Here is a 26,572-nt window from a genome sequence, read left to right on the forward strand (position 1 = left end):
GGCTGCCATTAATTACAAGTTTGCCATTTTGAATTTAATTTTTATCAAAAAGCATTGTGCTAAAATGTGCCATTTACAATTCGCAATGAGATTTTAAATGACCCTCGTCATGCGAAAATGGGTCTTATTCCATATGCGCCCATTTTATATATAGCTCACTCAGCATGCGCATCTATCAGCCTGGTCAGGAGATACATAATGAGACCATAGCATATTGAGTGATTTTATAGCGAACAGCATCGCCACTGACCTGACTGCGCAAATGCACATGTTTAGGTTTAACAAACGCTGGCCGAAACGAATAGGACCAATTTTCGCATGACGCGGTTATGAACGTGTGATTAAAATGTGTCGAAAGAAAACTGTGTTTAAATCAAATATTAACATACGATATATTTCGATAGTAAAGAAATATACTCATAATCAGGCATGTGGGGACTTATATGATGTGCACTCCCGTAGTATATTTTTATCTACTTACACTTATATGTGGTTTGACAATGATAACACACATTTCATGCGTTGAATATGCAACTAACAGTTGGAAAAAAAGCATACAATAGTTAAACTTTTGTTTTCATTTTATTAATTTATTTAAAAACGTAAATTGCAAACTTTATTTTAAAGTCAGCGTATACGCCGACTACATTTTTAAAATATATTTCTTGTTATATTTAGTTATTTTCGGTATTAGCGATTAAAAAGCATTTTTGAGTCTCTAAAGTATGCCTGTAGTAATTGGTGAACTCATGTCCAAAGTTCCAAAGTTTTATAAATTTAGAACTGTCAATATAAACAATCTTCAAGGGATCGTCCAACAGATTTTGGCATGTATTGAAGCTTGTCATTAAATGCTATAAATGCTTTATATTGATAAATTTAAACATTTGAACTAAAAATCTCCAGTAAAAAACACAACAAGAATACAATTTAAAAATGGGAAAAAGTAACCCTCACCAGGACTCGAACCACTGACCCCTGGTGTTCTGGAATTCTGAAGTAAAAAGACTCCCGCCTAGCCCACTCGACCATCCTTGCTCTGGCTTCCCGCCGATGTATTTTTTAGCTATATAACAGAGGGGGTAATCACGTGATAGTCAAGATGGCGACGTCCATTCCGAGACAGTTATGTTTCGCCTTTGTATACCCCTTATTACTTCTGTTTATTTTTTAAATTACGCTCACTTTCCAGCCATATCAGTAAAAAGGTGATTAGCCTTAATTTCGTATTTAAACTCGCTTTATATCTCGAATTTACTCCCCGCAATTATCTTAGTGGAGCCCTAATTAGGTCATCCCGCTAAGAAATTTCGCACCGAAGAAAGTCGAGATATAGAGCGAATATTACTATGCAATAAAAGCCAGTAACTTTCTTCCTAATATACCTGGAAAGTGAGCGGAATAAAAAATAATAATACAAATAATAAAGGGTATAAAACGACGAAACATACCTGCCTAGCCATGGACGTCGCCATCTTGTCGGTCACATGATTACCCCCTCTGTATAAGCAATCCTCGTAGTTTCCCAAAATATCGAATCGCGTCGTACGACGCTTTTATCTGCTCGACGGCCCCTTTAACCTTCTACTAACCTTCTACTGATGCGTTGAGCTTAGTGCTCGATTGGTCATTGTCAGCTCGATTAATACTTACGTGTACCCCGGGTACACTTAAGTATACTTACATGTACCCCGGGTACAGTAAATATACTTAAACGTACCCGGGAATTTTAACGCTAAATCGGTCGTTGTCGGCTTTTTTTTAATTAATTATTTTAATATTTATGTCAATTTTCTGTTAAATGGTCTCTATAGTATCGAAACTCAAACTAAAAAAGCATGTTGATACATTTAAAAAAAGAAGTTTGTTTCGTAATAACGGTAATCGGTAGCGCGTTTTACAACACCGGATTTTTGGCGAGAATAAAATTCGGGTACAGTCTAATGTCGGCCGGGTACGTTTTAGTTTTTACCGTACCCGGGGTACATATAAGTATACTAACATGTTCCCGGGGTACATGAAAGTAGTACCCGAGCCGACAATGACCAATCGAGCGTTGCCCTCGAAACAAAATGCGTAGCATCCTCAAATACAAAAGGTTGCCGCTATATGTTGAGAACAAAAGAACGTTTCCCAGAAATCCCCGCTGTAGAAGCATGAACGAGCTAGGTTACGAGACAGACCATTCGTATTATTATTATTATAATTAATTGTTTGTTATATTCGGTTTAAGCGATTATGGGGCATTTTTTGTTGTGGTCTATCGTATCGCTGAAGTTATTGTTGAACTCATGTTCAACGTTTTATTAATTGAGAATATAAACAAGCGTAACCTTATACTATCGCGTTGTTTTCACGAATCTATTAATAGCCTCAGATTATAAATGACTTGTCATTGAGGTGTATGTGAGAGCAAGAAACGACAACTCTGCGTGGAGATTGCCGTGCAATTAGACTCTCCCTTGTTTATCGACAGCCGCATCTATTAATAGCCTCAAATTATGAATGAGCTGCTACGTCATGAAGACGCAGCAGAAAGTGGACTCTTTAAATCATTCATTATCAATCTCTTCCGCGACACGAATAATACAATCATCGTTTATTGATTCTTAACTATATAAGCTCCGTTCGAAACTATTACATTTAACACGATATTCATATAATGTTTACATTTGTAAATAAATATAGTTGGAGAACTCAAACTTGTTGCATAAATTATACAACTCATTCTCGCACGGATACGGCGTGTGTGGTGTTAGTAGGCTCTTCGTAGATAATGTTGAGCAACGACCTTTGCTAGTCGCTAAGCGACCAACTAAAAACCATTTTAAAATGGATAAGGCATTAAATTTTGCAAAGACTGCTATATACCGCCATCTTCAAAAGGATCATACACTTAATCAAACTTTGAAAACCATGGATACACAAATGCTACAAACAAGAAAATTATTTTAATGCCCCCGAAGGTGGGCATATAGTGATCGCATTTCCGTCTGTCTGTCTGTCTGTCACACTTTGCGTTGAGGTTTCGAAAAATGCTCATAACTTCTGTCGCTTCAAATGTAACCATCATATTTGGTATGCATGTGTATATGGACAAGGCCTTTCCATACGCACACACATTTTGACCTCTTTGACCTTTACCTTGAACTTAGGGTCCGCTTTTTTATAATGAAGTGAAGGTCAAACAAAAAAAGAAAAAAGTCTTACCTGTTATGTTCATTCCAAAGTTATATTAACTGTTTAGACTGGTGACTGGAACCAAATGATGGTGGTATGTCGGTTAAAATATGTATATATATATAGTTGGAGAATATAATATATATATAGTGAGCTGTGTAACCCAGTGGACCTTTGTCCAACTTGTTGAGATCTAAAATATTAAGCAACTTTTTATATTGGTAATATTTGGTTCAAAAGAATTTAGCCCGTATAAAAAAAGTTTCTCTAAATTCTGTTCGCGTCTTATAAATAAGGCTAAGCGGACCATACACACGCCGGGTATGCGGATACTTTGATTCCGGATGGCACTTCGATACCAGATCACAACAAAAGCCACGCGCGAGAGGTGAGTTCTTCAAGTTGTTTGCATGTATATTCCGTTTCTTTGGTTTTCAGACACGTAACATTGTTTGGTCGATTAATGGTATAGTACTTCATATTGGGGAACAAGAAATTCGTGGGAAAAAAAGTGGATTGTAATTTGTTTTTAAAGTTAAAATTCCATCGATAATCATCATGAATTCGATGATCAGCACGTATTTCAACAAAATAAAAATATTTGGAAATAAATAAAGAACGTGCCAACTAATCGAAAAAAAATATCAATTTTCATGGACACTTCGTTTACCGATCATCTCAAAGACAATGGCACTTCGATTCCAGATATTACACACTCTATTTATTGAATCAAATATAAAGAATTCGCTGTGGAATGCTGTTATAGCAAGCAGGCAACACATATATAGGATCTGGCACGAGTTGTCATATCATACCATATTTTATTAAACGAGTTCAGGAATTTTTTTTTGTTAGTAAGCGAGCCTTAGGCGAGCTTACTAACGAATTTCCTGGACGAGTTTTATAAAATATGGTATGATATGACAACGAGTGTCAGATCTTTTTTATCACATGCTTTTAAATGAGCAAATTCAATAAATATTTACGGAAACATAATGATAAAATCCCGAATGTTGTTTATATTTCGTGACGTCATTTGACGTTGCAACGTCATTTCAGCAAAATAACAAAATGAAATTGGTCAATGAACGAAAACTAAGCCAATGAAGACGTTTAAAAATGTTGTATTACACATGTGTAATATAAAAAAATATGTAACGGTTGTATTACATTGGAAACAGGGTATATCATGTGATAAAAAAATATGTACTATCGTTAATTTAAAACGAATTACCGAAACATATTCTTATCGCTTTGGAATATGATAATGATTTTGTATAAATGTGAAAGACACGTGAAACTAATTCGATATGTCTGATGAGTAAAGTCTGTATGAGTCACCCAACAGCTGGATTCGCATAGTACACGAGCTTAAACTTTTTAAAATTACATTTAAAATGTTACTCATCAGCCATATCGAAGATGGTAATTTAAAATGATTTAACCCCGTGTACTATGTAATTTTAAATTACATTCTTTATAGCGAAACTGCTGATCTAAAGCATGTACATTTATGTCCTAATGAAGGTACTAAGGCCATTTAATTATATACTAGATAGCGTGTCATGAAACATCACTTTGCTAAAACTGAACTTTAGAGCTAAATTTCAGCAGCGATGCAGGTCCTAAATTCTATTGGCTCAATTCCAGTAAATAAAAAAAGCAATAATGGTACAGGCGGTCGATTTAATCACACGATAGTGGTGTCAAAGTTTTGCATACCCGTCGTTGTTATTATTATTAACACAACACATTCTGTATACGAACTTGGATAAACGTGTCATTATTATATCGAGGGGTTAGAGCCAGAACGTGGTTAGTGCACTTTTTATCAAAAATCACTTTTTTGCACGTTTAGAAAGCTTTTCCAATACTCTTCAATTTGCACCATTCCCTGGAATCATATCTTGTATACAACATAGTATATCCGACAGAACCAAGGTGCACTTAGTGCTTATCGACAAATCCGTTGTATGCCAGAATGCTTTATATCCTTTTCATGACTGCCAATCGTGATACATCGGCTATCTCGGATTCCTCCGTAAGATAGGCCTCGTGGCTAACGGTCGCCATATTGCCTTGTATTACTACTTTACTACCCAAAAGGTTGTCAGTCTATTGTTATGAGGCTGTATACGATGCGCGTTGAACTAGCGCCAAACTTTTTACCGAAACTTTGATATTAAGAGCACTATTAACGTTCATTTGTGTTGCATTTTGACCTATTATCCAAGTGATTTACTTTTCCATTATTATTTAATCACCCTATCATCCAATTTTTAAGATGAAATTACGGTGTTTACAAAACCAACCAAACCGAACGTGAAACTAGATGCATTACGTTTCGCGATGTAAACATTAAATATTTGTTCAGTTTGAGGAAGCGAATCGATATTAGACGGTGGAATATGTATGCAATACAGACTATCATTGCCGATTGTAGTACTGGCTAAAAAATACCTTTTATGACAGGTCATGTATAGAACGTTAATCAAAATAGTGACCATAAATCACTACAAATGTCTGGGTTGATCATTAATATAATTAATGCACGTTTCTGATCTAATTGCCTGTATCTAGTTGTAATTACCATGATATTGATAAAATTAAAACGTTTTTTTCATAAATTAACATTGCATGTTTTAATTTTATCATTTAGGTAATATATAATTGTATCATTATCATCATTAAATATTCTGAAAATAATCTAAATTATCATGATTACTTTAAAGTAGAATTTTTAAATTTTTCTCATTATTTTTAATGAATTTCCACATTTGCTTGATTCAAAATAAAATGTATTAATAAGGGTTTCAGTTTTTATTTTTTATCCAATTTTTAGTTCGATTAAATTTAAAGTACTAACTACATACATGTATGTGAAATGCTCTTGAGTTCGTTTCCTGGGCCTAGAACCAGTACTTGGGTGTCTCTTGGAGATTTCTTAAGAATGCTCCCACACTGGGGATCAAACCAGTGACCTCCAGATCATTAGGTGGACACCACATCCATTACACATCAGCGACCTTTAATTAGTAAATTACTTTAGTATTGCAGCATTATATAATATAATGTTGCTACATATTTTTGGAAAATGATTAATGTGCAGTACTAAATAAATCTAAATGCATACAATTTTAATGTGTATATTGTGTGATTATTAGTTACAAATTCACATTTTACAGGTATACTGGATTATGAAAGACTGATCAACATAAAATTGACAACTCATCTCCCCAACGATACTTTGTGTGGCTCATTCTCAGAACAAACCCATAGTCAGCGAGAAAACTACAGTGTAAAAAGACCACTTGATTGTGACAATTATGGCTGACCAAGCAAATGTTATAATTTAAAATAAAGAAAACTTCCAGTTCAATATATAATTTTATACCAATTATGACATTGACCAACACAGAAAATAATTATAAGGTTGATTTTCCCAAAATTGACTGTTACAATTGGATACTGTTTTAAGCTTCATTCTACTTTGTCTGAAAATAAAAGTCCTAAATGATGTAATAGAAACATACATATTTAACTTTTAGTTTTACAAGTATATATATATATATACATAAATTATTATATCTTTTTATCGATGGTCAATCAATTTAAGTTTAACTAATATATATATATATATATATATATATATATATATATATATATATATATATATATATATATATATATATATATATATATATATACACACATTATATACATGTGTATGCTTTGATTTTTTTCTATTGAAGCCAAATTAATATCCCATTTGATAGATAGATAATATCACAGCAGTATTTCTAGTTTGTCTGCAAGAACTGCAGAAATCATGGATTATTATTTTACTGAGTCAGCCTTAATCTTTATATTATAATTATTAAAACAGATTAAGATGTGCATAATACAATTGTGGATGCATCAAGATTAAAAAATGGTACATGTATAAATTAATAAAGAATCAATAACAATCAGAAACTGTGCATTTTTTTCAGTATTGTGTGAAGAAAGGATTTGAAGTAAGTATGTGTTCTTGAAATATGATTTATGTGAATTTGAATAAATACATAAAATTTAGTGATTTTCTCAGACAAAACTGTTAATTACATACCAAAGTATTCAAAATGTATTATTGTAATATTCATTCGAATTTTTTAGTACAAAAAGCACTTTTCCCTGGCATTTGTATTTATAGTAATTGCATATTTTATTATTCTGACAGCATTTATAAACGGTGTTCATGCAAGCATGAACACGGTTTCATTTTTTGAGTATTTAAACAAGAGGGCCATGATGGCCCTGTTTCGCTCCACTGCTGAAAAAAAGGCTGAAACAAATTTCTCTGCATGTGCAAATACTTAAATATAGGCCCTATTTAAGCACATGTACACTTTTGTGACCTTCTGGGCTGGGTCAAATTTAACCCCAGGGGCATAATTTGAGCAAACTTTGTAGAGGACTACTATATCTCACTTCATACAAAATGTGGTAGCCCTAGGTCCTAGAGTTAAGGACAAGAATAATTTTAAAGTTTTCACAAAATAAGCAAGATATAAGCGTATATAATGTTCAATTTTGTGACCCGCAGGTCAGGATCAAATTTGACCCAAAGGGCATAATTTAAACAAACTTGGTAGAGGACTATACGATGTTATTGCATACCAAATTTGGTAGCCATAGTCCGAATGGTTTTCGACAAGAAGATTTTTAAAGATTTCACAAAATAGGCGCTTTATAAGCGTTTATTCAGTTTTGTGACCTCCTGGGGCAGGGTCAAAGTTGACCCCAGAGGCATAATTTGAACAAACTTGGTAAGAGAACTATTACATGTCACTACATACCAAATTTGGTAGCCCTATGCCTTATGGTTAAGAACAAGAAGAGTTTTAAAATTTTCACAAAATAGGAACTATATAAGCATATAATTGATTTTGTGGCCCCCGGGGCAGGGTCAAATTTGACCCCTGGGGCATAATTTGAACAAACTAAGTAGAGGACTATACAATGTCACTACATACCAAATTGTGTAGCCCTAGGCCTAATGGTTATGGACAAGATTTTTTTTTAAGTTTTCACAAAATAGGCATTATATAAGCATATGTTAAATTTTGTGACCCCTGGGGCAGGGTCAAATTTGACCCTAGGGATTAAATTTGAACAAATTTTGTAGAGGACTATTAGAAGTCACTATATCCCAAATTTGATAGCCCTAGGCCGGATGGTTATGGACAAGAAGATTTTTGAAATTTTCACAAAATAAGCCTTATATAAGCATATGTTCAATTTTGTGACCCTCGGGGCAGGGTCAAACTTGATCCCAGGGGCATAATTTGAAAAAACTTGGTAGAGGACTATAAGATGCCACTACATACCAAATTTGGTAGCCCTAGGCCCAATGGTTATGTACGAGAAGATTTGAAAAGTTTTCACAAAATATACCCTATATAAGCATATGTTCAATTTTGTGACCCCTGGGGCAGGGTCAAATTTGACCCCAGGGGCATAATTTGAACAAATTTGTTAGAGGACTATTAGATGTCTCTACATACCAAATTTGATAGCCCTAGGCCCAATGGTCATGGACGGGAGATTTTGAAAGTGTTCACAAAATAGGCCTTATATAAGCAAATTTTCTATTTTGTGACCCCCGGGGCAGAGTCAAATTTGACCCCAGGGGCATAATTTGAACAAATTTGAAAGAGGTTCACCCCAGGAACATTCCTAAGAAATTTCATCAGAATTGGAACAGTAGTTTAGGAGAAGATGTTTAAAGGAAAAGTTAATGCACGGACGCACGATGGACACAGGACCTTTGGCCAGTGGAGCTAAAAATCAAATTAAACATTTTGTTTTGATGTAAAATCAGTTTTTATATGCAAGTGTCTATTTCACTTATAAATTAAAACAGCATATAATACATTATTGAAAAGATTATTCCAAGCTTGATGTCATATTTCAACTTTGCATAGTGTAGTTAATTGAACATTGTATTGAACTGTATGGGCAGCTATATTTTTTAATTTATGTATGTTGTATTATACAAAATGCATTATTTCTACCACAAGTAGACCATATAAGGCCTACTGCTACTAAATAGGCACTGGTATGAATTTGACACTGTTTTTGATGCTCATACAAAACTTTAATTATTACTTCACTTTAGTATATTAAATATTTTCAAGTTTTTGTTCAACATTTTTTGCAAAAGAGTGTCTAAATGCATTTGAAAATATTCTTAAAACAAACTAAAAATGCATTTTAACATACCTTTTTCCTGGTAAAGTGTATTTGGGATGATAAAAAATACACTTGAAGAGTATTAATGCTGGAAAAATGCAGAAAAAATACATTTGTTTCTGTTAGAAGTGTGTCTGATCTGCATTTTTAAGTGTATTAAATGCACATCAAATACAGATGAATGCAATGCCAATACTGTAACATGTATTGTAATGGACATAAAATGCACTTGTTCTTGTAATTAAATGCTTTAGTGAATTGAAATAACCTTTTATAATGTTTTAACAATTAATGATACCTTTTTATATAAATTTTCTTTTGAAATGTGACACTTAATTGGTTTTTGCACCACTAGTAAGAGATATAATTTGTGCTCATAATGCTTTATCATTACACTATATAATATCATTTGTTGTATGAACATTACCCGTAAAATTCATGTGAAAGCTCAAGAGATCAATAGCAGCGTGCTATACCCTGCTCCTTTTTACATGACTTGATGGTATTTAGTCCCCAATTCTACATGGCCAAAGACAAATTAATGTGCAGATTTGACAAATAAGTCATAACTGGGATCCAATAGGCAGACTTTCATATTACTTGTATTTAATTTAAATCATGATCTGAATTGCTCTTTGGCAAATCTTCGTTGGTCACAGTATTCAACTGAATTTTGTTCACGTTGCAGTGATTATATTTTCAATATTTATCAGACAACATCTTTCTTCAAAAGTTTAACATGATTGCTTGGTTAATTTAGAAACAAGATCAATGCATCATAACATAAAATGAAAAAATGTGTAATAGTAAAAATGGCAGTTAAAAAGCACTAGATTATCTGCCTTAAATCTGAGACGTTATGTTGATGAATTGGAATTTCTCATAAATAATGTGTTCCATAGTTGTCTAATTGTATAGTCGCATGCATGAGTGTTGTCAATGTCACAATACCAATTAAAGCCTATAATTTACTAAAACAATTTGAAGTTTGATGAGTGTTTTTTTCAAGATCTGTTATATATTATTATTATATATATATTATTATATATATATATATATATATATATATATATATATATATATATATATATATATATATATATATATATATATATATATTGTTGAAAAGTTAACATGCAATAAGTTTACTGTAATTAAGTGACAAATAGTTTTACTGATTTGGTTGGATGCATATATGCAGATATATCTTGGTCTGTGCAGAGGACAGTAGCAAAAACAAGAGCTGTCTCCGTAGGATGACATACGCCCCCGATAAACGCTTTGATAGAAGTTATGAGCATTTTTCAAAACCTAAACGCCGACCCTAAGTTCAAGGTCAAAGGGGTCAAAATTTGTGTGTGTGTGGGAAGGCCTTGTCCATATACACATGCATACCAAATATGAATGTTACATCTAAAGCGACATAGAAGTTATGAGCATTTTTTCGAAACCTAAATGCAAAGTGTGACGGATAGACAGACGGACAGTGCGATCAATATATGCCCTCCTTTGGGAGCATAAAAATGTGTTTCACATTGTTTTGGTAAAATAGTAATGTAGTTAAAAGAACAGATTAATCAATTATAAAGTTATTGATTATAAAGTGTTGCTGGCATATTTGATGCATTCATCTAGCTATAAGGTCCCTGTTTTATCCCCACTGGCACTGAGCGAGGGTTCTCAAAATCTTTAAACAATATGAATAAGTACATATAGGGTCGAGAAAGCCTTGTTGATATGGGGGCTAAACACCCCCAGGTTAAAGGACGAGGCCAAATAAATAAACCAGAGGCCGCATGAGCCTGCTATACTCTGAACAAGTATTGTTTCTTCTCAGAAAACTGGCTTAAGTGTCTTACTAAGCTTTAGACTTTGAGTTTCAGTGCAATCTATCTAAAATAAATTGGTTAAATTAAATAATAGTTTGTAAAAAATAAACATTCTGCACAAATTCAATTATTTACTTTACCTGTGTGCATGAATCATTTCAGTCTTGATGGTTAGTGAACTATGTCAAAAGCACCATAGCTATGAAACACTTGTATTTTGAATATTGCAATGTTCCACAGAAATGATGCTGATGATAATTCTACACGATCATGACATGAAAAATGATGAATTATTAGATATATTTCTAAATTCCATTTCCACCAACAATTCGGTTATTCCACTACCAGTTCACATGCTTCGTACACAGTTGAAAATAACACTATTCAACGCAACAACCGTGACACATGTACTTAATTTTTCAACTTTTCGCAATTAAAATTGTCTTCTACTGTTATTGTTGTTGTTGTACTTTTGAAAGTAGTTCGAAAGATGGCGACTATTAACCCAGAGATTGATTTATGAAATAAATCGTCTGCTGATCCAGAGTGCAATGCTGCAAGAAAGCTTTAATAGCACTTAAGTCTTTTTGGCACAATATGTTTTCATATATATTGAGAGGTTATACATGTGCCAAAAGGATTTAAGTGCACTCAAATCATTTTAACATAAGCCAGTTGTGCCCCTTATTCAAGGTAAAAAATAAAATATGAAGCCCTTACCTTGTAAAGGAATTACTGTATCTGGTTAATATCAACAGGAAACACAAACAATTGTGCTAATGGGTAATTAGATAGAGAGAAATATGACTTTATCGGTGTTTATGTTGATAAAGACACTGTTCTTCCACTAACATGGTAAAATAATATAATTGTTTCAACACCTTTCTCATTGAAAGTTCTTTCTTATAGAAAGAAGATGTTTTCAAAGAAAACTACATTTTCAGTAAAAGGAAAGATTTTTAGGTATATACAATACCTTTACATTGTGTGTAAAAAGATGTCTATTATAATTAAAATACTAAAATGTTTCAAATTTGGACTTGAAAGGCAGGAAGAAATTAATGCTTATCTTTTTTAGATTTAGTAATTAATTGTATACTTGTATTACAGGTATATGTCTCTCTGACTTCAGTGCCATTTGATATGTTCACTATAGACAGGCTTTATTGCAGATGTATACTTTTATGGTTATATCATTCAAGCCGTTCATTACACATTGAAAGTTTGAAAAAGCATATTAAAGTTGTGCATCTATTAACGTATTTTCAAATAAAAGTTTAACATGCAAAAGTTGTACTTATATTTTTACAAAGAGTTCATATCAACGTCAGTAGAACGTTTATGTTCAAACATAACGGCATTGGGTGTTACGACTGATCTGATTCGACGTTTCACTTTTAACGTGAAGAATGCGGAAAACCTTATTGGTAAATATTCCAGTGATCATAAATTGGAGAAATGGTAGGTGTGCGAAAATGAGACCTCCTTAAAATAAGTGAATCCACAGTATGACGTCAACCTTTATGATTAAAAGTATAAACTGGTGGACAAAACTTGTCATAGTGTGGCATCGTTATGAAAAAAAATTATTTCTAATGATTTATGATAAACACATGTTTTTGGATATTCTGAAGACATAGAATATTTGTTCATATCATTGTTCTTATATGTTTACTGTAGTGAATAACATAATATCTTTAAATTTTTCATTGAAAATAAAGAAGTGAAACTCCAGGTGCTGGAGACGTATTGCATGTTAGTGACATGCAATTAGTTGGTCATTAATTTAAGGCAAGTGACCAATTGCCAAATAGTACAACACAGCACAATACACAACAAAATAAACTTATATAAGAATAAAACTTGGGTCACCGCCTTGGAACGGTCAACCTCACACTTGGTCCAGCAATATTCATGATACATATAAGTGTGAAGAAAACTTAACCTCATAGCATAGCAACTCAAATTAAACAATAATAAAAGGAAACCAAAACGCATTCATTTTAATTATCATTTAATTACTCAATGGTAGGGAAGAGACCAGAGCAACAGAGTTACAACCTTTTGAGGAACGATGAAATGAAATTACGAACAAGTGTCACCTACATCCCTTATTTTTAGAAAAAAGATTTGAGAATATAGCAAACCAATTTTTATTTGAATAACATAAATCTTTACTCAAATTAAAATGTATAAGGCGTAGGTTAAAACTAAACCCATACATTCCAGAGTAGGTAAGCAGCTAGAAATTCTCGCATGATTTCTTGGCTTCCTCAACTGACTTTTTTCTCTTGGCAGTATTTGATGTAACATTATGCAGTCAATTTTTTTACTGAAAATGACGAACACGTATTTTATAGAAAGTGTTTAAAGATATATTCATGTTCTGTAATCAAATCCCTTATCAGTAAAACAAGGCAACAATTTTTCCCCATACATGTTGCAAACTGACACAGATTGAGGAATATTTAAAGGATACGTTCTTGATCGTTCTTGTTGATGCCCTGTGTTAGTGTCATTTTCTTTACAGATTAAGATGGAAAAAGTTCGCAATTTATTTTAACAAATATTATTAAAGCGAGACTATGCGAGTTGTGTATGTGTTAAATTGTAATATATTGATTAAAATATGTTACAATAACGCAAAATAGGCAAGAAAAAATATACATTGAAGACGAATTTCATAAAATGCAGCAAAGACAAATAAGCGCCCCGAGCCGATTGTGACGAATATATTTCGTAAATATTTTCCTACAATAACCGAAGCATTCATTTTTTTATTAGGTTCGGAGTAAGTGTTCCTGTGTCGTATGAATAGATATGGTTGCAGTAAATTCAAATGATCCGTAAAACAAAATTTAGATTCACATCGTACATGCATGATATACATGCTAGCGAATTCAACTGTGCAGACATTGACGAATTCAGAATTAAATATCGGCTTATTTCGCATTTTTCGACACATGTCCTTCTTAACTTTTATTTAATTTATATTGAAATATATATATAATAAGCTTTTACACGTTTTATATAAATTCATAAATATTTGACAAAATCGTACAGTCTCGGTTTCACACGGAAATAATACAGTTTATGAAATGACATAAAATAAATATTAAACAAAGATACGCATGTCTATTAAAACATGACAACTTAAAATAATATACAGATTAAAAAACAGTAAAAGCATATTATCATACCATACAATATGTACTGCTATATATTTGTATAATTTCTAGTTACCGGTATATGTCTGTTTTTGTTTAATTTAAATTTGTTGCTGTATTAATTTCTTTTAGTTATATAACTGACTTATGTCAGTCAACCTTCTCACAAAATATGTGAACAAGTCCCTACAAAATCTTACACTTTCTTCCTTCCATGGCCATCCCAGCCCATATGACAATAAAAATGACCCACAGGTCAGTACAGGGGCAAGGTGTGGGCCATCCTTAACATGGTTAGAAGAGGCAGAGTAAAAAAAACAATGAACAATTATTCAAAGCAAAGTTAAATATATCAATATGCTTAAATTTATTATGAAACAAATATAACTAGTTAATATTAAATGATTGAGAATAAACTAAATTTATACAGACATGTTTGCATTCATATTTAGATGTACAGTGGCATAGAGATGACATTTACTCCTCTTTTTTATAAACGGCACTCCTCTTTTTTCTATCTCGTTCCCACGACATACTAACTAGAGGGAACGCGTTAACTATGTCGTGGGAATGATTTATTAAGTCGAGAGAACGAGATACAAAAACGAGTAGTGCAAACTAAATAAATGAAGAGTGCAATGAAAAAAGAACAGTGAATTACATAAAGGAGAAGTGCATAAAACACTTTAGTGCACCGCTCTTTGTTTCGTTGCACTCTTCTTTTATTTAGTTTTGCACTCTTTTTTTCTATATCGATCATTCCCTTAACTTAGTAAGTTGTCCCACAACATAGCTTACTCGTTCCCACGAGAAGGTAAGTCGTTCCCTTGAGATAGTTAAAATGCTCTCTTCTTTTGTTTAATGCACCCCTCATATATTTACGGCACCGCTCTTTTTTGATTGCACGCCTCTTTCATTTAGTTGTGCACTCCTGATTTTTTCTATATCGTTCACTCGACTTAGCTGACTGTTCCCTCGAGTTCGAGTTAGTAGGTCGTTCTCTCAAGTAAGTATGTAATTGGAACGAGAAAGAAAAAAGAGGAATGCATTGTAAAACAAGAGGAGTGATTAACAAAAAGGAGTGAATGTCACCTACATGCCACCGTACTACTGATGATCAATACATGCATCTTACTGGAACGTTTTGAACAACTTTGATAGAGGATCACCCATTGATCATTTATGTGAAGGTTTGTTCGAATCTTCCCAGTGGTTGAAGTGGAGATTTGAAGCTGATTGTAGACAACACAAAGAGAAGCCAATAACCACGTTAGGCCAGCATTTTTATTTTATTTGTTTTACGGGAAATTTTTCAAAAAAATGAGTCGGTGGGGATAAATAAAAATAAAATCATGAAAAGTGAGCACCAAAAAAAAAAACTGTCTAAACTGATTATTTATTTTATTTTTGAAAATTTAAAATTAAGCCAATTTAACCTTATGTATACTTGCATTAACCTTTAAGTGTTTTGTATATCTTATTACACTGTTGTAAAAGCTTTTTATAATAATAAACATATTTTATATATATTTATATGTAAAAGCACCTTTCGCATGTATTATACTATATTGCTTCAATAGAGACCATTAACCACGCCAGGTGTGTAGTGTATTATAGTGATCGTTAAACTTTTATTGAGTGTTAATCATATGTATGTTTATAACAAATATAGCATGCATTTGACTTAAATAAAAAAGAGTTGAAAACTTTTTAAATTGTTAAAAAGCTTTAAATAACAACCAACTTTGTAACTTCCATCCATGGAAGGAATATGCACACTAAAAAGTACTATTTAATATACAACAGACTTGCTTTATATCATGATAATTTGTATCAATCATGAGAAAAAATGAGCCACATAAGAGGAAATCGGACCTTAGGGCGATTGCGACCATTTTGGCTCCAAAAGAGCAGTCTGATCAGGATCCAAACTGTTCAACATAATTGTCATTCAGTCAGTACTTCTAAAGATGTTAAGCGAACACTTTGGATCCTGATCAGACTGCGCTTGAATTGATCTTGATCCAAACTTTGTGCAGTGAAAGTTCTAGTACATAAAATGTGAATATTTTATTTAAGAAACCGTGAGTTATAGACTTATAAAAATATGTGCTGCATTTCATTTTATATTCAAAGAGAGTTATAGTGTTTATATATGTAAAGTGAACACAAGAGGCATGACTACAATATTTGGTGTGTAACATCGTTATGAGGTTCTCTTTGAAGTTTGTTCAAATCATGCAGAAAATTTGCCCTCCCTAGGGGTTACTGTTTTGCTTATAAATATAAATAATATAATCATTCTCTGAAACCGCAAGGCCCTTTGGTTTGTTGCGTTGCATGCCAACCATATAATGGTTCTTTGCTAAGTTTCCTCAAAGCATGTCTCCGTGGTCAAAACTGTTTGCTCTTCAGGGATCAACTGATTTATATAGATTAATGTCTTTGATAATCCCTAACAACACAGACACCGCAAGGGTCAGGGGTTCAATATTTGGTGTGTAACATGTTAGTGTTTTTTTCTTCTAGGTGTGATCAAATCATACATTTGGAGTTAAAAAATAACCCGTTCTTGTTTCGCATGCGTAATATTTACTTATATAATAAAGAGTTAAACCATATTATTCTCTCAAAACGCATGGGTTAGGTGATATTTATTTTGAATGTGACATTGTATGGCGGTTATCTTCGTAGGTTTTGTATCATGTCCATTGGCTTCACATTAGCCCCAACAAAATATTGAGGTAAAAGACACAATATACCTAGAAACCTAGATTTATTTCATTGAACATTTTCTTAAGTGAAGCCGTATAAAGAATTAAATAGCACATGTAGCAAGGATTTAAATTGTTCTAGTAGAATTACTCTGCTGACTGTATATAACTTACTCGCAAGATTAATTATATATAGAACACAACTTTTGAATTATGTAATTGTATATTTTAAAATAGTATTTTATTTTAAAAAATTCGTAAAAGACTCACAGTATTGTCAGAATAAAATAGTGTAAACTTTTGCACATATTATTTTGTTCCTCTCTTTTTCACAGTTTAAGTTCAAATGAAAATTTCTATGGAATGTGTTGTCTGTATTATTTTAAGGAGAAACAGCAATAACATGTTTTGGATATATAATAAACAGAGAGAGCTATATAAACGTGAAGATAATAATAACCCTTGGAACAAATACATAGAGCCGATTGAGCACCAGGGCCCTTGCTACACTTTGGGGGATTGGGGCCGGGGCCCTTAGAGGGGGGAATTTCACGTCGTTTTCGGCGAAGAGGGGAATTTTACAAGATCTTATCACCAATCATTCAACACTTAATGTTGCTCTATTCTAATGTAATTTACATAAATATACATTTAATATTTATGGCCCCAAATTTCGGCCCCAAAAACGGCCAAACGAGGGCCCTGAGCTCATTTATCAACAGAGCCTGAGGTGTGATAAATTTATTTGCATTCCTTGCAGTACAAATCTTGCAGTATGAAAACATCATTTGCAGTTGATAGAACATCATATTTCGGCTAAATAATAACTCATTTTTGAAAAATATTGTCAAGAAAATTAAATAAAACTTTCTTGTGACTTTGACGGACATACTTACATCGGGACCCAATGATATTTTCTTCAGAAGCTGTGTTGCATACTTTTTTTCTAAACAAAGAATATATATGGGTGGGTGGGGAATGGGATTATTGCAAGTACCTGTGGTTCAGTCCTCATGTTCATTATAAAAAAACGTAAAGTAGTACTTCTTGGACATTTTCGGGATGTTGTTTTTTATCTATAAAAATATTACAGGATATGCATTTTAATAAATACACATATTTAATTAAAATCCTCCCCAAACTTTTTAACACACAGAAAGTTATCGATGGTGACACCTCTGCATAATCTGCAAAAACTCATTATTATTTTGAATTTCGTATCACATAATATGGGCAAGATGTCAACAATGGTGTTCTGAAGATTATCTTTTCTAATTGAAATTGTTTTCAGCTCCGTTTTTAATTAATGTGATTTGAAAATATGCTACATTTGTCTCGTTGATGTTAATGTCTGCCATTTCGGAAATGCAATATGAAAATCATTTGTTAAATACTCACCGATTGGCTAATAGCGTGTGGTATTGGCTGCAATAGCCAATGAAAATCGCTGACGCTTTACAAGTCGAATTGGCACAACGAAACAACCCGTATTATAAACAAATTTTGAACAACACTTTCGGAAATCTGCGTAATTTTTTTTCTAGTTTTGGATAAAATACTAGGTCGGCGTTGGAAATGTAAATAAAAAAAAAGAAAGTGACTTTTATTTTTATTTGTATTTGTCGAAAAATAGGGTCGGTCGCTTCCGTAAAACAGATAATAAAAAACTGCTGGCCTTAGCTTACTCTTAGTAGAGGACCAAAATACAAGATGCAAGGCAAATACTAAAGCACAGAAGATTTAACAGTATGCAGTCGATAAAATTGTGATCAACCTTCAACTTAGGTAAGTCTCGGTAAATCTCTTAATTTTGTTATACAAATTATGTGAACCTCGTTTTGTGACCAGCTTTTACCACTGCGTTCACATTTAAACCAACTGCTGTAGAGAATCACTATGCATTTACAACATAGGCATCAATTTACATAACCTAAGTGACAATGCGGTTCAGAATATAATAAGTTATAAGTAGTTTTTGGTCTAAGGATGTGTTTAAAAGCATGTTGTCCCTGGAGTGCGGAATGTAAAGACTCCAGGATCATAATTAACAAGGATTTTAGTCAATATATATATAATATGAAACCTATTGGCATTGCATTTTGAATGCGCTGGTGTTGAATATTATGTTGATATTTATAAAATCTATATAACCCATGCGACCCTAAACCATTCAGGCTATATTTCATTTGACTAAGTTAAAACATCAAAGCATTTATAGTGTTCATAAGCTTTTTATTATACTTGACATGGTAACCTAAGTTTTGAATACACTTTACTTAGATTTCATCTTTGTTGTGATATTGTGATGATACAAATTCTTACCAAATGTGATCAACATTTAGTCATAAGGGTAGGTTCTTTAGCGTAACCTTTAACCTGTTGACCAGGTTTTTGATACCAATTGGCCCAAATTTTACTTTGATTTAAATATTGTCGAGATAAACATTTTTACTTTTATATTTTATTTGGCCTTAACCGAAAATCGGAGTTTGCTTTCGGTGTCATGAACTGTAATGAAATCCTTGTAGGTCCCGACTTTGATGGCATGAAAGTATTAAACTTTGCATGTTTTGTTGATTTACCCAGACAAAATGGACATGAGTTGATTAGAAGCGAATTAATAATTGTCTTCGTGAGGTAATCGCCAACGGTTTGGAGTTCCGATAAATAGGAATTAATAACAAGCATCAGAATAACAAACCGTTGGTTATTACCTTAACAAACAACGTAAGCTATATATAATTTTAAATCTAACATGATTGTTTATACATAATATGCCCTTTTTCCACAAAAAAATACATACATGTGTTTTCATGACGACAACACACTTAAATTATAATAACTTTTGTCAGGTTCATTAAGATTATTTGAGGAAATTACATTCAATAAAAATATTTAGCTAATCATGCAAAATGTATACCAGGTAAACAGGTGTGGTAACTTATGTATGAACATTTTACTACTTAAATGTGGTTTCACTGGGCCGAATGCAGAAATGATATGTTTGTCAAACGTCTCCTATATCACATATTTAAGGAGGCACATTTTACTGAACTGAACATCTGGGAATTTCTTGAATTACCATGACAACAGAGGGCTCTCTTTCCTTTTTTGTGAAGTAAAAGTAAGACGCTCAATTTATTTGAAAAAAAAATCCCACAAATTTCAAAATTGTGAGAAATTTAGTCACAAACTCCTCAAAATTTTACCAACAATATTCACATACTTGTAGAAATTATAAAATGATGATTTTTTATGCATAGGTATAGTAAAATATTTTCATTGGCTGGACACTTTTGCATTCGAAAAATAAAATCATACATCATATGAGCAACTAAATTCTGACAGGTTTAACTGTATCTTCAATGATCCATAGTCAATACTTTTGACAAACATTAAAATGTTTGTTTATGAGATTTCTGATGTGTGGCTAGACACATTAGTTATACATTGAATTTTAGTTCTCATGTGAGAAATGTAAGCCATATAATTTTTCCAAGTTTAAAACCTGTGTCAATAACAATTGTGCCATGTCAAATGCGCATAGGATTTCCTATAAATCATACATATTAACTATATTTGAATTTAAAATGCATTTCATGAAAATGCAATTTAATCTATTTGGAAAAAAAATCAATCTTAAAGAATATTTAAACATATAAACGGATAAGAATACGAAAATCTACTCCAAATTGCTGCCCTTGCCTCGCTCTCTGCCAGTACTACATTACTCAAGTGTTTTCACTTTCGTCACATGATCTTTCTGATTCAAGGTATATCCGTTGTAAAAGTGCATGCTTAAATCTTACTGTGATATCTTTAAAGTGACTCCTCATTAAAACAAATCTGGATCCCCATGCTGACTTTTTAAACAAAGGATCTCAAGTTTTACTATAAAATTTACTGACGGCCAAATGCACTGGTGTGGTTTTTTAGCCGAACTTACGTTACAACACTGGTTTCACCAGTTTCATACTTGTAATTCCTTAACAACAAGCAAATTCGTTGAATTAATATCCCCCTTCTCCTCATTGATATATATATAGACACCTATGAAGTTTCATGTTAATAAACTTAAATAGTTTCTGAGATATAGCTCTAAAAAGTTTGTGACAGACAGACGGATGAATTGTACTTTTGAATATAAAATGTCTGTTAAATGTCAAACAATTTACAGAGGCTGGTTATGTAAAATAGTGTGGATATATTAGATTTGTGAAATGTTTGCATCAAAACTGTGAGATGGCTGACCCAGGCCACACGCAAAGAAGGAAAAAAGTCCTACAACATTTACATTTTGATAGCAGAATAACTCCATAATGTATTGCAGTATAATCACATGATTTGTCGCAAAATAACCTTTAATTTCTAACTCTGTCTACATAAAATGGGTAAGGGTGGTGGAAGAATGATAATTAATTAAAGCAAAGTTAAAAATGATTCTGTAAATTGTAGTGGAATTGTAAACTTGTTAAAATCCACTTTATACTTTTGAACCAAAATGTTTGCTCATGCCATTTTAATAAGGCAAAAGGAAATTATTGCTTATATTGAGGTATAAAAACCATTGAAAACAAATGATAAAAAATTTATATGCAGAAATATGCAAGTACTATACTGCCATAGATGATCTAGGAGATAACACAGCACATGTATGTATTCTATATGATTAAACTATACATGTCAGTCAATTACAAATAATTTGCAAAGTATCTTGTGGAGCTTGCTTAAAATTGTATAAAAAGTGTACGAACTGAATGTTCTAAAAACAAACCTCTTTAACCATTGGTGGGTTTTCATACTCAAAATACTTTTTCCAAAAATATAATCACAATGATGGTATTGTTAAGTTGAGTGTGTCTTTCAAAAATCACTTTAAGTTTCAATTAAACATTTCTCATTATGAATAAAATCTTCCTTGCTGAGGAGAACACTTCTAGTTATTAACTAGTGGTTGAAGTATGCATTCATGACTCTGAATTGAACCACTTGAGAACAATCTACCATTCATCCTCCTCCAGTCTGAATGTAAAATTATTAAAAGTGTTTTTGGAAGAGAGCATAACAAAATTGCCAACTAAAATGTTTTTTATAGATTAAACAATTTCTAGCATTAATATTTCATGTACAGTAAATTGTGGCCTTCAATTGTTTGCGTAAAATCTACTTAAGTTTACATGGAAGGCAGATTGTTTGCGTGAAATCTACATATGTTGACATGGGAAGAAGATGCAAATAGCATGAACATACAAAAAACATGAACATGTGCGCAATTATATCTGCCATCAATTTTCTCGCTGCATACAAGTATGGAAAGGAATCTAGGTCAAAACCTCTGGATAAGACAGCTACAGTAAAACAACAAGTAAAACACACACCCTTGTTGACTGTGAGCACTTAAATAGTGGATGGCTGGAAATAGCAATTAATAAAAATTGCATCCGTTTTCTGAATAAGTGGCTCTTGACTGACTTCATAGAAATACATGTTGAATGATATTAAGCACGAATCTTTCCCCACGGCCATGTCTTGATAAAGATACATAATTATGTATATTGGGCACCTATTATACATATTTCCATGTGAGCTGGTAGGGTGTTGGTAGTGAAATTCTGTCTAAAAAAGGACTTTTAAAAACACATGATGAGACAGCATACTGTGCAAAAGAAACAGATTTAAAGATACGATGTATAGATCAGTATTGTAAAGTCAGTACTTAGTCACTAGCCTTGAAGGGGCACACAACGAGATTGACGAAAAAAGAAAAGTTCTAAAATACCGTTCTAACTCTAACACTGCGAGTAACTCGCAGACTGTATCTAAGGGTTGAAAATGAGGCCTTTACAACTTGCATCTTGTTAGATAGGAATTTAATTAAATATTATATTGTAAGAGACTACAAATGTGTACAAATATGTATCTAAGTGGAAAAGGGTTAAACAAGAGATTGGACTCTGCATTAGTCTGAGCCGAATGTAGGTCAGCGTCAACAGCAACATGAAGTAAGGTTAGAGTGGGTGTGTTGATAGTGTTCAAGGACAACATCCATGCAAGTATGAAAGCTTTGTAGGAAACATAATTAATATTCTATGGAATTTTCGGATTGGGTCTACTTTTAATATATTACTGTAAGTACAACATACAATTTGGTGTTCCAATCAAGATCAACGGAAATAACTACTTGTGAGGAGCGGCAAGCAGATCTGGTAAACGAAAGGGCATACTTAAATGTTTACCGTGAAGGACCGATAGTTAAGTATTGCTATTATGTACATCATAGTTCATAGATACAATAACAACCAAATTAAACACGATAAGAGTTGAAACTTAACAGATATATCAGATAGTCACTAACAAATTGTCCTATGTACATTTCGCTCCGGATTCATACAAACATTGCTAATTTTGACCGGAAAACACTAGTTGGACTGCCACGATCATGCTGACACGCAAAACTTAGAAAGGCAATATACATGTTATAATATTATCTGCAACATAGCACTTTTTTAAAATGCCATACCCTTAAGGATGTTTCCTATTGATTGTTTATATTTGTGTGACACGGAAGTTTTGCCTAACTGCTCCAGATGTATTTTTTTTGTTATTAAAAAACCAATAAATCAAATAGAAATGTAATGAAATAGATTGTGGGTAAATGGCATGTATTCTTTTACTAAAATTAGGTCTATGCCCTGCAATATCAGAGGAAGATAAAACGCTGCAATTTGAAAAACTCTGATATCAATAAGAAGAGCAAATGAACGAAAAATCAAATGCTGACATCACTGTAAAAACTTATTTCTTTGTCAAGGTATAAATGGCCATGATTTAGTTTTATTATGCAGAGAAGACACTGACCTGATTGTTGTATAAAGCAGTGAGCACATTTACCTCAGTGTTGCATTATACAGATAACACATTGACCTGATTTTTGTATTATGCAGCCAACACATTAACCTGATTGCATTACGCAGCGAACACATTTATCTGATTTTTGTATTATGCAGCAAACATATTGACCTGATTTCGTTGCATTTTGCAGCCAACGCATTGACCTGAATGTTGCATTATGAAGCAAACACATTCACCTGATTTAGTTGTGTTATGCAATGATCATATTGACCTGATTTAGAAGTATTATGCAGCGAATACATTGACCTGATTTAGTTGCATTTTGCTTCAAACAGATTGAAGTGAGTGTTTAATTATGCAGAATTTACATTCAAGTGATTTAGTTGTTTAATGAAAAACAACACATTGACCTGATTGTTGTATTATGTAGTGAACACATTAACCTGTTTTATGCATTATACAGTAAACACATTGACCTGATTGTTGTATTATGCACTGAACACATTGACATGTTTGTTGCATTATGCAGTGAACACATTGGCCTGATTGTTGTATTATGCAGTGAACATATTGAACATATTATGCACATAGACATGAACATTGCATTATGCAGCGAAAACAATTTGTTCTGATTGTTGTATTATGCACCAAACACATTAAACTGATTTTGTTGCTTTATGCAGTGAACACATTAACCCGATTATTGCATTATGCAGCAAACACATTGATCTGATTTAGTTGTATTATGCAGCGAACACATTGTCCTGTTTGTTGCAATATGCAGCGAACACATTGACCTGTTTGTTTCGTAATGCAGTGAAAACATTGACCTGTTTGTTGCATTATGCAGCGAACACATTGATCTGATTGTATTATGTAGTGAACACATTGACCTTATTGTTGCATTATGCAGCAAACACAATTTGACACGATTTAGTTGAATTATGCGGTGAACACATTTACCTGATTTAGTTGCATTATGCAGTGAACATATTTACCTGATTGTTGTATTATGCAGCGAACATATTGACCTGATTTATTTGCATTATGCAGTGAACACATTGACCTGATTTGGTTGTAATATGCAGAAATCATATTCATGTGATTTAGCTATTTTATGCAGCGAACACATTTACGTGATTTAGTTGTTTAACGCAGCGAACAAATTGACCTGGTTTAGTTGTATTATGCAGCAAACACATTGACCTGACTTAGTTTTATTGTGCAACGAACACATTGACCTGGTTTAATTGTTTTATGCAGCAAACACGTTGACCAGATTAAGTTGTATTATGCAGCAAAGGCATTGACATGATTTTCAAAATCTCAATTTAAATAGGTTTATGTTAATTCATTATCTACAAGGTTGTCCGGTTACGGTTAGCGCAGTGGTTGGTACATGCACTTCTCACTTCTGCAACCGGGGTTCAATCCCCATTCCCAGGGCACGTGAGTTTGGTAGGTGGTCACTATAACGGACAGGTGGGTTTCCTCTGGGCAATCCGCCCCCCCCCCCCTTTCCCACAGCATAAGACCACACCAAAATTGAATAACTTTCAGTAAAACCTAAATACATATGTAGCTCGAAACTGAAGCTTTAATTTAAAATTCGTTTCAACTTTCATGAGTCTAGTAATTAAATTAGGTAGGAGTGGTGGGACACACTATGGGTCTCGACATAATGCAGGCACTGTTCCGGAAGGACATCATGAACTTAGAACATTATCTATGATTATAATCTTTTTTTGTAACACCCCGCATCAATTTACGTAGATCACTTGTTTAAGCAATGAATGATTATCAGCATGTTTCTCAGCATGTGACATCCTGCCAATCTCTCTTAGAGTAATAGTTACGTCTACCTTAAGTCTCGAATAGCATCACGCACATCAGGGTGTTATACATTAATACGCATGTATCACTGTTACCACATAGGGTTTTTTATGTTTTAATGAAGGACATTACCACAAAAGCCAATAAGAAACATACAAATATAATTTAACACAAATAATGCTACATTTATAAATACAATCAGTCAACATGTTAGGGTCCAATGGTATAACAAGGAGGTATTTTACTCAAGTTCAAAATGTAGTTCACGCACATCAAATGGAGAACAAAAGTTTCCCTCCTACCAGTTTATAATACACACATTATAATAATTTTTAACAAAGTAGCCATACTAGTATTATGCATGAGGAATTGAGTTAAAACCTATGTTACTATTTTTTTTATACCAGACAATGGGTATACAATGTATTAAATATTATAGTCTGATCGGGATATATGTTAATCCAACCTCATTCATATTCACATAATTCAGGGATTGTTTTCAATATTTTACAATTGCCATTAACGGGGGATGTGCCGAGTTGTGTAAGAACACACTCATCAAAGCGCAGAGCTATTTCCAGAGTATATCACTTAGATACGAAATGTGTTTGCAAAGCTTTCTTCCAGAAGACGTTAGCTATTGGTGGCAGAATGATAGATACAGCACTGAAATCACTATCTTCAGGAACATTTGCTTCCTTTGACAGGCGTGGAAAGCATACTCCCCATAACAAAACCCCAGATGCAATCAAAGAAGATGTTC

The 26,572-nt window shown here is 33.0% G+C and overlaps 1 protein-coding gene across 1 annotated transcript in view; it reads left to right on the forward strand.

Annotated features, from left to right (window-relative positions):
* LOC127852477 (uncharacterized) overlaps positions 1-26,572 on the forward strand; it is a 32,579-nt gene that overhangs the window by 4,719 nt on the left and 1,288 nt on the right. The window lies entirely within an intron of this gene.

The sequence above is a fragment of the Dreissena polymorpha genome, chromosome 1 (assembly GCF_020536995.1).
Source record: "Dreissena polymorpha isolate Duluth1 chromosome 1, UMN_Dpol_1.0, whole genome shotgun sequence".
Lineage (NCBI taxonomy): Eukaryota > Metazoa > Mollusca > Bivalvia > Myida > Dreissenidae > Dreissena > Dreissena polymorpha.